Genomic DNA, 13866 nt, shown 5'->3' with positions numbered 1-13866 from the left:
TGAACCAACAGCAAGATCAGGTGACCAACTAGTCCCCGTTTCTGCAAGACTTACCCAGTTTTAAAACTGAAATACTAGGCCAGGCGCGGTGGCTCACACCTGTAATCCCAGCACTTTGGGAGGCCAAGGTGGGCGGATCACGAGGTCAGGAGATCGAGACCATCCTGGCTAACATGTTGAACCCCCCCCGTCTCTACTAAAAATACAAAAAATTAGCTGGACGTGGTGGTGGGCACCTGTAGTCCTAGTACTTGGGAGGCTGAGGCAGGAGAATTGCTTGAACCCTGGAGGCAAAGATTGCAGGAGCTGAGATCACGCCATTGCACTCCGGCCTGGGTGACAGAGCAAGACTCTGTCTAAAAAATAAAATAAAATAAAATAACAAATGGAAATGCTTATATCCTGGGACCTCCCTCAGTCCTGGGTTAGCCACCCTGGAGTCCCAGGACACCCAGCCTAACTATGCACAGAGAGTACCACGTCCCAGGCCAGTAGGGACCCCCATCTAGCTTGTCCAGGGTGGTGAGAAATCCAGTCCCCTGCAGAGGCAGCAGAAGGATTTGGGTGAAGCAGACCCTCAAGCTTCCTCCAGATGGCTTTCTGGAGCCTGGAGCAGACCTGCTTCCACGTCCTGCCAGCCAACTGCTCAGTCCCCTGCCTCAACTGAGCCCAAGTGATCCTTAGAGGTCCTTAGAATCACTGAGTCTGAGACAGAGGGGGGAAAGTTTCAAGAAGCTGTTTCCTCACATAATGCGTGTGAATCTCAGCCTGCGACAGAGGTGTGCCGGAAATATCATGTTAATGTATTTACATCAAATTAACATACCAGTCCAAATCCCTATCCCACAGGGATGGTGGTAATTTCGTCTCAGCCATTACTAATTAGCAGACCTGAAAGACTCTTGCACACCCTGAACATGAGGACAGTCCTTCAATTTCAGTTCACCATGGTCACCACAGACATCTTCCCTGTCCAAGCCTTTGTGGTCCGTTGAAGTCAAAGGTGCCCTGCTCTGCACCCACCGGGAGCAGGAAACTCCTGGCTGAGTCTGGAGGCCTCGTGCTGGGCCCCATTGTGATCACCAGGCCCGTTCTCCTCTGAGGCTTTGCCCCTAGTGTGCTGCCCAGGAGGAGGAGGAGTGGGCTCCACAGAGCTCTAGCCTCTTCCTATTGTAGGGAAAGTTGGTGGGAGGGCGGCAGAACCTCTTCTTTGTTCTTTCTATCCCCAAGTCATCTTCCCTATTTTCTCTCCCCTCTTCAGGACATCTAATGAAATGTCTTTTTTTTTTTTTTTTTTTTCCCTAAGAGACAAGGTCTCACTATGTTGCCCAGGCTGGTCTCGAACTCCTGAGCCCAAGTGATCCTCCCACCTCGGTCTCCCAAAGTGCTGGGATTACAAACCTGAGCCACTGCACTAGGTTCAAAATTTCTTCAGTGAGTTTAAAGGCATTGACTTCAGGCCGGGCGCTGTGACTCACGCCTGCAATCCCAGCACTTTGGGAGGCCAAGGCAGGTAGATCACCTGAGGTCAAGGGTTTGAGACCACCCTGGCCAACATGGTGAAACCCCATCTCTACTAAAAATACAAAAAATTAGCCAGGCGTGGTGGCGGGCACCTGTAATCCCAGCTACTCGGGAGGCTGAGACAGGAGAATCGCTTGAACCCAGGAGGCAGAGGTTGCAGTGAGCAGAGATCGTGCCATTGCACTCCAGCCTGGGTGATAGAGCAAGACTCTGCCTCAATAAATAAATAAATATTAAAATAAAGTCATTGACTTTAAAGCATTCTGGTTTTGTCCTGCAAATTCCTCCTGTAAAAGATCTGGCTCTCTGCTAGAAATAGAGCTGGCCAGCCAGGCGTGGTGGCTCACACCTGTAATTCCAGCACTTTGGGAGGCTGAAGTGGGTGGATCACTTGAGGTCAGGAGTTTGAGACAAGCCTGGCCAACATAGAGAAACCCCATCTCTACTAAAAATACAAAAATCAGCCAGGCGTGGTGGTGCATGCCTGTAATCCCAGCTACTTGGGTGGCTGAGGCAGAAGAGTTGCATGAACCCAGGAGATGGAGGTTGCAGTGTGCCAAGAATGCGCCACTGCACTCTAGCCTGGGTGGCAAGGCAAGGCTCCAAAAAGCAAGAAAGCAAGAAGGAAGGGAGGGAGGGAGGGAAGGGAAGGGAAGGAGGGAGGGAAAGAGGGAGGGAGGGAGGGAAAGAGGGAGGGAAGGAGGGAAAGAGGGAGGGAGGGAGGGAGGGAGGGAGGGAAGGAGGGAAAGAAAGGAAAGGAAGGAAGGAAGGAAGGGAGGGAGGGAGGGAGGGAGAGAGGGAGGGAGGGAGGGAGGGAGGAAGGAAGGAAGGAAGGAAGGAAGGAAGGAAGGAAGGAAGGAAGGAAGGAAGGAAGGAAGGAAGGAAGGGAAAAAAACAGAGCTGGCAGAGGAGGGTATAGGGAGCACAAAACTAGTTAGCATGTCAGTGAATTAGTCCACTGCCCTTATTTGGGGAAGGGTGGATCTCAAGTTCTGGAAAAGGAACATCTTTCAGGAGTAGGTACAGAATGAGCTCTGCTTATTGTACCAGCAAGTTCTACCATCTGGGGTTTGCCTGGAAACGGCCTGTTTTAGGAATGTCTGTTCCTAACCATGAGACTCCTGGAAATGAGATATGTGAGACCTGCTTCTGCTTCAGGTTTCATTCATTTGCCCGTTCATTCATCCCTTTCTCAGAGCACATTTCTCTTTATTACCTGGTGCCCCAAGTGATACTTGTTGACCATAGACCTTTGCTTGGAGACCATGAGGCCAAAACCCTGAAATCTGCTGTTAAAAGAAAAACCTCAGCCAAATGAAATTTAAAAGAGTTGAATTGAGCCATGAACAATTGGTGAATCAGGCAGCATCCCATGCCAGAGTAGGCTCTCAGACTCCAGAGCAGCCATGTGGTGGAAGATTTATGGACAGAAAAAGGAAGGTGATGTACAGAAAATGGAAGTCAAGTACAGAAACAGCCTTATTTGAACACAGTTCGAACAGCTGGCTACATTTGATTGGCCAAAACTTGGTGATTGGCACAAATGTAAGCTAAAGCCTGTTAACACCTCCACTTGTTATAGTTCAGCATGTACAGAGAAACCTTTAGGCTGAACTTAAAATATGCAGGGAGGCAGCTTTAGGCTAAACTTGATTTAACACTGCCCATGACTGGGGACAGGAGGGCAGGAGAGAGATCAAAGCTTTTTCTTGGAAACGTCCTAGGCCCCGGCCCCACACTCCAGCCTCTCATATCTTCTCCAGAATCTTCAGAAACAAGGCAGGAGGGAAGCCACTGGTTCAAACGGGTCTGGGGAGAAAGCTTGAAGGGGCTGTGGAGCAGCCTGGCCTCCAGCCAGGCTGGGAACTGGCTGAGACCGTCTGTTGGACAGCAGGACTGCCAAGGCCTCCTCCAGCACCAACACACACTCTCTACTAAGTCAGTTTTGCTCTTTCTTTCACTTTGGATTCTTGAACCAAAGCTCTCCATCCAGAAATCTAATTACATGACTAATGGGATGACCCCCATCCCCACCCCAAACACCTCCCTTGTGGCATTTCCCATTAGGCATAAAGATCCATTAGCCCACAGCACATTCTGACCTTCTCTGACCAGTGACACACCCTTCCCCTTACATTCCGTGGAGAAAAAATTCCATACATAGTCATCGAGTTTCTCTCAAGTGTAACAGAATAGAGTTGCTGTATGGGAAATCAAGATCCAGACTTTTGGACCAGCCTCGGAGATCAGAACCCAGCTCCTGCCACGCCACTGCATTCCCGAGTTCTTTATTGGAGAACTAGTCTCTCCCAGGAGACCTGCTCCTTTGCTTTGCTTTTCTGCATCCTGACACCAGCATCAGTGCAGGCATCCAGGCATGGATCAGGGACCGTGGGAAGCCAAGGCCAAAGGCAATAGGGTCAACCATGGGCAGATTTGTGAAGCAGAAGGCATCTGCACTCACTCCCCTCCCCAAAACAAAACCCGTTGTATAGGGATCCGATGCTGCCAACTGCTTTGTCCATCACTGTGCCCAGCAGGCAAATTAATTCTGACTCAAGGCCGAGAGTGGTGGCTCACGCCTATAATCCCAGCACTTTGGGAGGCCAAGGCGGGTGGATCACCTAAGGTCAGGAGTTCAAAACCAGCCTGGCCAACATGGTGAAACCCCATCTCTACTACAAATACAAAAATTACCCAGGCGTGGTGGCGGGCTCCTGTAATCCCAACTACTCTGGAGGCTGAGGCAGGAGAATTGCTTGAACCCGGGAGGCACAGGTTGCAGGGAGCCGAGAGAGCGCCACTGCACTCCAGCCTGGGCGACAAGGGTGAAACACCGTCTCAAAAAAAAAAAAAGAAAAGAAAAGAAAAGAAAAGAAAATTCTGATTCAAGCATTCCTTTCTTCAATCAATCTTTCAACAAATGCTTATTAAGTGTCCGGGATAAACATAGCATGCATTTATCCTTGAGGCACTTGCAGTCTAAAAGTATCTTACTTTTCATTATAGTATTTCTTTATACTCTATTAAATATAACACATGAAAAGTTTAGAAGAGTTCCTGAACCTAGTACGCATTCCATAAATGTTGGCCGTTATTCATTTATTTTAAAATATTTATTGAGCACCCAGCCACGTGAGAAAACAAAGTAGACAAAGTACCTGACCGTGCACTTTACTTTCTGTGGGAGGGGGTGGCCCTTGAGCTGGGCTTTCAATTGTGAGCAGGACTAGGTTAAGTAGGTGGAAAGAGAAGAGCTTTTTAAGGAGGAAAGAGGATATAAAAGATTCAGTGGAGGAAGCAAGACCTTTGGGGAGATGTTCTGGTTGCTTGAAATAGGTGGATCCTGGTATTTATTTGAGATGGTATTAACTTTTGAGCAAGCAGCAAAATCATTAAGTTTAATGATTACACGTATTAGCTGCTCTCAAGAGTATTTCCATTTCAAATGAGCAAGAGTCAATATTTAACCCAAAGGAGCAAAAACTTGGGGATGGAACATCAGCCACCAGAGATGGCCACTGAGGGAATTGTTTTCTCTTTTTTCCTCTTTGCACTCCTCAAAGCCCAGCATTCCACGGGCTGGTTCTAATTGGCTGTATCCTACATTTTTCCAGCCAACCAGCCATGGGCTAACTGCTTCCTACATCCATCAGCTATGGGAAAACAACCAAAGAAAATAAACAGAGGAAGAGCCTGGGGCATTAGCCACTCCAGAAGAAATCCCAGGGCCCCAGGATAAATGGAACAAAGACAAACATTTGGCTATTCAGGCTCAGATGGTTTTTATCAGACAGTCCAGCTCCAGCCAGGAAGCCTGATGGACTCTTGCACCCCAGGGATTAGGCCCCCACACTGATATGACTGATACCAAATGATACCAAATTACAGGCTCAGGGGAAGGAGGCTCAGCTTCTACCAATGGGGGATTCTGGTTGTTCTCATGTGAAAGGCACTGTTGGTTTGGTTTCCAGGCTGTTGACTTGAGTCTGGAATCCCCTGCCTTCCCACACCCCCAGTTAAGTTGGCAGTGGGAGGGGGGATGATTTCATTTGGGAAGCCCCTCTTAAGAATGGTTCTCTCTCTCTTTTTTTTTTTTTTTTTTTTTTTCATTAAGAGGGCCATCCTGGAAATGCATTTCCACCTGCTGAACTCTGACCCTACTAGTTTCCTTCCAGCCTTCCCTCCAGAGAGTGGCAGGAGCTAGAGCAAGGGTGGAGCATCCTTTACTGAAATGGAGGGAGCATGTTTCAGAAGCTGCTCACGTACTGCATGACTTTTGCCAGAAGTTCTCTCTTGGCATCTTTTTAAAGTCATCCAGAAGTATTCTAAAATTATAATACTCTAAGGGTGATGCAGAGTACCCCAGCCTCCCAAGTAGCTGTGGTAAGCTGGGGGGAAAAATAAGGTAGAATATATTTTCAAATAGAAATTTTTTAACCAAAACAGTTTCAAGTCACTACAATATGAGTCTTAAAAATGGATCTAGAAGAGGTGTGATGTGGAGGAAAGAGTCTTTAAGGCAGACCAGAGTGGATTCCATTCACTTGTTAGCTGTGCAACTTGGATAGGTTATTAAATCTCACTGAGTCTTGGTTTCCCCATCTATGAAATAAGAACTGAGGCACATATCTCAGAAGATAGTTGTCATAAGGATTAAATGTGATAAGTTCCTAGTACTGTGCATGGCACATAGCAGGCACCTTAATCAATGTTTCTTCCCCTCCTTCCCAATGGGCCCATGTGCATCCCTGACTAATCCTTATTCAGAGAAGAAACACAAGTGGGCTGCAGTCGTTGATGTACTGTACCTGAGAAGAGAGCACTGTTTGGGAGGGAAAGTCAGGCTTCAGAACGCTGATCTCAGGATGGCCCTGCAGAGGATCTTGCCAGTTAAGCCTGCCAGGGCAAATCCACATACATTGGATCCTGTTGCTAATGGAAGTCAAGCCCTCTGTTTAAAACACTCTAATGGCGTTTATTTGCAATTGGAATGAAACCCCATCTTCATCATGATCTGGTCCTTGTCTACTTTTCCAACCGCCGCTTACCCTAGTCCCACCTAGTTTATTTGAACAGTTTTCCCCACCTCAGGGTCTTTGTACTAGCTGTGGCTTCGTTGGGAATCCTCTTCTCCTAGATATCCCTGTACCCATCCCTTCATATCACGTAGGTTTCAACATAAAGGTCATTTGGTTTTATAATGAATATTGTACTTAACCCTATTTGATGTTTTCCTTTTATTTATTTATTTTTCAGAGACAGGGTCTCACTCTGTCACCCAGGCTAGAGTACAGTGGCGTGATCATAGCTCACTGCAGCCTTGAACTCCTAGACTCAAGTGATCATCCTGGGGTCAAGCGATCCTCTTGCCTCAGCCTCACAAGTAGCTGGGACTCAGGCACGTGCCAACACACTCAGCTAATTTAAAATAAAATTTGTTTTTGTAGAGATGAGGTCTTACCACCATGTTGCCCAGGCTGTCTGGAACTCCTAGGCTCAAGTGATCCTCCCACCTTGGCCTCTTAAAGTGCTGGGATTACAGGTGTGAGACATCACACCTTGCCATGATGTTTTCTTATTTATGTATTTATTTGTTTATGATCTCTCCTTACTTGAAGGTAAGCCCTTTGAGTACAGGAAGCTTGCCTGTCTTATTCGCCGATACCAGAACAGTGCCCAGTTCACCATATACATGCTCAATAAAAGTTTGTTGAATGAAAGTTGAGAACAACTTGGTTGGAGGAGTTCAGCTCATAATACAGTTTGCCTCCCCCATGGGATATGGCCCAAACTTTTGCCAGTTACCCATGATATATTAGTCACTGTAAGATATTAGCCACCCAGTAGCAACCTACTCATATCTTCACAGCAGTAGATACAATTGAAAATAATCATTTGTTTAATGTCTCATACCAGACAGTGATCTGTCCAAGAGATGAAGCCATATCTGCCTTGCTCAACCCTGCATCCCTAGTGTCTAGGAAAGTGCCTGGCTAAGACCATAAGGCATCCACCCCCTCAAAGCATCCCTTTAAATCCAGCAGGGCAGGTCTTGAAATTCAGCCTCTTGGAGGGATGATGCAAACTCTACGTTCCTTCCAAGAGCTCTGCTGCCTGGGTCATGAGTGTTTTCTCTTCCAAGGCCAAGTTGCTTCCTGCCTCAACATGTCTCATATCCTTCCCTCAGATTCCCCACATTTGGGGAAGCAGAGTCTACCACCTCCCACATCCTCTCCCCATCCCTTTCCCTACCCCCCCTGGGGAGCCTTTGACCAGAAGATGAAAAGATATGATCAAAGTTGTGCCTGTGAGCAGGAAGTAGAAGCAGGATGAATGCCACAGACCCCCACCTCTGAGGCTCGACACAGGCCAGTGCTAAAGTGAGGGCCACTGTGTGCTGCAGGGGGAGAAGATTGTGTCCTGATCCTGCCCACGGTGTGGGGTCACATTGGTCACCATCAGGAATGAGATTTACCAATCAGGACAGTTCTACCACATTGGCCACTCGTCCACCCCACCTTTTTCCACCCCAAGGGCAAGACCCACAGAGAGCTCTTCATGAAGACAGGAAGTGCTGGTCCCCTCGAGCAGAAACAAGAGTTCAGTTCCAGAGGCCTGGGCACACTCCTGCAGGCGCCATAGGAAGGGGATCTGAGTGCCCTATGCTTCCTGGGGTCAGATGTCTGCCCTTACACCCCCCGCTCCTGAGGGCACAGGGGGAATGTCCTTATTCTTGCTGGACTTCTCAGAGGTGCTGAGGTACCTGTCCCACGAGTATCTCATTTTGACCCCATCCTAAACCAGGCCAGAATATTAGCAGCTTAGGTAATTGTCCATGTGGTTTAAAGCAACAATTCCCAAAGGTGGGTGTATATCCGAAGGATTTGGGAACTTTGTAAAGATAGAGGCTCCAGCCCCTTGACACATGCTATATCAAAATTTCTCAGGTGAGGTCTGGGGAATATGTTTGTTGTTGTCGTTTATTTTATTTTATTTTATTTTCACAAATAATACTTTTTATTTGTCACCCTTAAAGTCTGAATTTTAACAGATTCTTGGTCCAGTGGCTTTTATCCACTAGCTTGTTCAACTTTAGCCCCTATCTCTCCCCGCAGTAGTTTTTCCAGAGCCACTACCTTCACACAAAGGTAGCGGCTGTGGAAAAACTAATGAAAACATCACGGAGAGGACAGATTGGCAAGCCTTTTCTGTTTTCCAATGCTGTCTGGGATCAATTTATTGACCACTTCTTTCAAGTCATTTGTCTACAACAACCCCTCCACCCTGCACCTGGTCATTATTACCATCATCTTCTCCAAGATTTGGCAGACCTGAGCCTAAGATGTCTTCCATATCCGATTGTTGCCTCTTTTTAGTAAAACCAACGCAGAATAGATGAAGCAAATAACCATTGGTGGTCTTGATTCAGACTGAGCTTCAGTCATGGTCTGTCATTTTTTTTGACCATGGAACACATTTTGTCACAGGTAAGATCCAGGCCATGGAAGTGAGTCAGGCAGTTTTTGCCCTGGGGATCTTCAGTAATTAGCTTGAATTTTCTAAATGCAACTTCAGCATGTTGCAGATGAGCAAGACTCACTTCAAATGCACAACACTTGAGGCCATCACAGCTCCATGCAATTTTGGTTTCTCGCATCCTTGGGACTGGTGTTTTTCCGTTATTTCTTATATGAAACATATAGCTGGTATTTTTACATCATACCAGTCTTATAAAATGAATCAAGTGCTCTCTTCTTGGCTCCCTTTTTGCCACTTTTGTAAAGTGACTATTCTTGCCAACCACCTTAGTGCTGCTCAGAGAACCAAAAGGGTGAAAGTGCAACTCTGGTGAGAATTTAGGCTTAAGGGGTGGGAGCGCACAAGGGATGCAGGTTTAATTAGGGTGGCCAGAGAGGATCTCACCAAGAAGGTGACATTTAAGTGAAAGATTTTAAGCCAAGGAGCAACATGATTTGGCTTATATTTTAACATTATCAGTCTGGCTATTGGGAATAGACTAAAAAAAGGCAAGAAAATAACAGGGAGACCAGAGAAATTCAAACGAGAGATGATAGAGGTGAGCTAGTCTCCTAGTTCTGCAAACTTGGTGGTTTAGGATAACACATATTTATTGTCTTACAGTCCCAGAAGTCAGAAGTCTGAAATAGGTTTTACTGGGCCCAAGTCAAGTTGTTGGCAAAGCCAACAACTCCAGAGGATCTAGGGGAAAATTAGTTTCCTTGACTTTTTCAGCTTCTAGAGCTGCATTTGTCATATTCATTGGTTCATGGTCCCTTCCTCCAACTTCAAGTCCCACAGTGGAGCATCTTCAAATCTCTTTCTGCTCCATCTCCCATTATCTTATCTCTTCTGAGTCCAGTCTCCCTCTGCCTCTTGTAAGGGTACTTGTTACTGCATTTAGGGCCTGCCCAGATAACCCAGGATAATCTCAAGATCCTTAGTTTAATCATATCTGCAGAGTCTCTTTTGCCATATTCACAGGTTCCAGAGATTAGAACCTGGATATCTTTTAGGTTCATTATTCAGCCTAACAAAATAGCCTTGGACCAGTATAGAAGGGGCTGACACGGTGAGAAATGAGCAGATTCTTGGATTTGCTTTGAAGGTAGAGTCCATTGGACTAACTTATAGACTGAATGTGGGATATAAGAGAAAGAGAGGAATCAGGGAAAATACCAAAGCTTTTTGTGTGAGCAATTATAAGAAGAGAATTTCTGCTGGGCATGGTGGCTCACACCTGTAATCCCAGCATTTTGGGAGGCCAAGGCAGGCGGATCACGAGCTCGGGAGTTCGAGACCAGCCTAACCAACGTGGTGAAATCCTGTATCTACTAAAAATTACAAAAATTAGCCGGGCATGGTGGCGCGCGCCTGTAATCCCAGCTACTCAGGAGGCTGAGGCAGGAGAATTGCTTGAACCCGGGAGGCAGAGGTTGCAGTGAGCCAAGATCACACCACTGTACTCCAGCCTGGGCAACAGCGAGACTCTGTCTCAAAAAAAAAAAAAAAAAAAAAAAAGGAAGAGAATTTCTCTTTATGGAAAAGATGACAGGAAAACCATTTCTTTGAGGGGAGTGGTTGGTTTAACTGTTTGTTTATGTTAGCAGGGCCAGGGGCTCATGGACATAACGAGTTTGAGATGGCCTATCCAAGTGGGCATATTGAGAAGGCAGCTGACATATGAGCCTCCAGTTCAGGAGAGAAGTTATTGCTGGAAACATTAATTTGGAAGCCTTTAGTGTGCTTTTAAAGCTTCAAAATTGAATGAAATCATGAAGGGTGTGAGTGTGAATAGAAAAGAAAAAACATCCAGGGACTGAGGCTTGGAGGAGGTCAGTGGCTCAAGGTCAGATAGAACAGGAGGAATTAGCACGGGGGCCCAAAAAGGAGTAGCCAGCAGCCAGAGAGGTAGAAGGACAACCAGGAGAGGGTAGTGTCCTGAGGCCTGGTGAAGGCAGGCAATGGGGGCTTGAGGTGGGAAGGACAGCTAAGCTCCTAGAGGGAGATGGGCACTCGTTGGACTGAGGGCACATCTCACCAGCTCTAGCACCTAGTACCTTCCCTTCCCGAACACGCACACACGCACTCACACAAATACCCTCCACCATGAACAATGTTTCTAAGCAGTGCAGCTCATTGAGCAAGGCCTGCTTTGGGGGCAAGACACCCAGATTTTCTCCCATAATTCTCCAAACTGGTGCTACAAAAACAACAGTGTCTGGCCAAAGCAGCAGAGAGTATCTGCAGTCTCTGGCCTAAACCCCGGCCGTGATGCCCTAAAGCTGTAGATCTTGTCTCATAGATCCTCTCTTCCTCGACCCATCTGTGATTCCCAGGGACAAGTCTGTCACTGTTTTTGGAAAAGGAAAACATCCTAAGCAGTAAGGCCTCCATCTGCTTGCCACCCACTGAACAGCCTGGCACAGTTATTCACTGGGCGCTCAGTTCATTAGGTACTGAGTGCAGAGCAGCAGCTGCACTGTTGTCACCCACAGGGCGATTCCCCCATGAGGACTGCTATTCTGAGCCATTATTTTCCTGGTTTGAACTAGAATGCTCACTTTATATAGACCCATTATTACAAACATCATATATGAAACATTCATCAAGTTTACAGAATCAATTTGAAGGCAGATCCTACATTATGCAATCTATACTAGATTATCTTGAAACATCTACATAACCACGCAGCTTAGGAATCCCCATGGATACCAGCTTGGATAGATTCTGTCTTCTCTCCTGTCCTCCTCTCCTCTTCCCTCCTTTCTCTTCCTCACTCTCTTCTGCTCTTCTCCTCCCTTCTCTTTTCTGTCTCTTTCTCTGCCAATTTCCCCAGAACTTTAATTAAGTACTTAGACCACTGGTTCACCAGCTTTGTTGTATATTGATATCACCTGGGGAATTTAAAGAACTGCTGCTGCCTGAGTTCCAGCACCAGAGATTCTGGTTTAATTGATCTTAGATGTGAGCTAGGCTTTGGAAATGTTTAAAGCTCCTCAGGTGATTCTAATGTGCAGCCAAGTTTGAGAACCAGTGTCTAAGTAGTGAGTCCCAGTGCAATATCCTAAATGCCATGGCAGAAGGAGCTGACTCTAACTCCAACTCCCTGCCCTGCCTCTCCCTACCATTTCTGGTTTATAAGACAAGAGGTTTGGTGTCAGTTTACCTGATACGAACAACACCAATAGATGCTGTGTGTTGTGCAATGCTCTGTATCTTCCAGATTACATGATCCAATGGGGGCTCTGATATTCTACACCTAGCTTTTTAACTTCTCTCTACGACTTTCCTCCTAAGACACCTTTAGCTAACTTTTTATTTCAGCGACATCAGAGCTCCAGCTGCAAGTGTAGGTCCAGTTGTAAGCAGTAGGAGAAGCAGAGTAAAAGTGGACAGGAATAATCAGAATGTGCACACACACACACAACCAGTAAATCAGGCTTAGAAATGGAATTCTGCTGGTGTAGAAATCCTCTGGGGAGAAGGGGCCACCGTGCCCCAGTATATCTGTTTTTGTGCCACTTGTTTAGATAATTATGGGAAAAAACCCTTGCCCTCAAATCAGGTCTTGCTCAATGAACTGTGCTGTTTAGAAGCCACCTATCTCCTCCTCCCTTCCCCCGTCTGGGATCTGTAATTGGCAAGATCTAAACAGTAATATGCCCAGGGTAGATCCAAGAGTATTAAATGCCATAACTTTCAGGCTCTTTCAAAATAAAAGTTGGCACAAATTTCCCGGAAGCAACTTGGTGATATGTCTCAAGAGCTTGAATTATGTCCAGCTTATCTCCTTTTATCCAATTATGTCATTTCTTATCCTAAGGAAATAATCAGAGGTGTGATAAAAGATTTATGTACAAAGATCTTCACTAAAGTGTTATGTATAATTGCAAAAAATCAGAAGTAACTGTACACATAGTGTAAAATATACAGATTATTAAAAGTTATGTTTTCAAATAATTTTTAACAATGTAAGAAAATTCTCAAAATATAATGCTAGTGAAAAAAGATAGGTAAAGCGACTAATTTTATAGTTTAATCCAATTGTGGATATATACACCTATTTGCAGAGAGAAAAAAAACTACAGATATACACTCAACCATTCACAGTCACTACCTGGATTGTGTGATTGTGATTTATTTCTTTTTATTTTCCTAGATTTTCTAAGCTTGCATTGCATCTACAGTCAGAAAATAAAAATGTTATTTCTTTTAAATGAAAACAAGGTTTGGCTAGGTGCAATGGCTCACGTCTGTAATCTTAACACTTTGGGAGGCTGAGGTGGGAGAATCACTTGAGTCCAGGAGCTGAAGACTGGCCTGGGCATCATAGCAAGACCCCTTCTCTTCAAAAAAATAATTTTAAAAAATTAGCCAGTCATGGTAGTATGTGCCTGTGGTCTCAGCTATTTGGAGGCTGAGGTGGGAAGATTGCTTAAGCCCAGGAGGTGGAGGCTGCAGTGAGCCATGATCGTGCCACTGCACTCCAGCTTGGGAGACAGACTGAGAACATGCCTCAAAAAAAAAAAAAAAAAAGTTTCATTTCTCACATGGCACCGCGCGTCTATCAAAAACTGATCTCTGAAGTGACCCTAATCATCATCATCATCTCCCTACCACAGCCTGGGTGCCCAGTGATGCATTCCAAGAACTTCTAGTTCTAGCTCTTGGCTACCCCTTGAGTCCCACAGCAGTTTTTATGAGGGTGAGCTGGAAGAGCATTTGGTCCCTCTCATGACGTCCATCTGAGGGCTCAAATGTGCTTGCTGAACAGAGGGATCTGTTTCACTCCAGAGGGTGTTTACCAGGTAAGGACGC

The 13866-nt window shown here is 45.9% G+C and overlaps 1 protein-coding gene across 2 annotated transcripts in view; it reads left to right on the top strand.

The window, feature by feature from the left end:
• The window catches only part of NMNAT2 (nicotinamide nucleotide adenylyltransferase 2), a 175864-nt gene that overhangs the window by 148919 nt on the left and 13079 nt on the right, over positions 1-13866 (top strand). The window lies entirely within an intron of this gene.

This window comes from Macaca mulatta, chromosome 1 (assembly GCF_049350105.2).
Source record: "Macaca mulatta isolate MMU2019108-1 chromosome 1, T2T-MMU8v2.0, whole genome shotgun sequence".
NCBI classification, from domain to species: domain Eukaryota; kingdom Metazoa; phylum Chordata; class Mammalia; order Primates; family Cercopithecidae; genus Macaca; species Macaca mulatta.
This window is presented reverse-complemented; position numbering and strand designations above follow the sequence as displayed.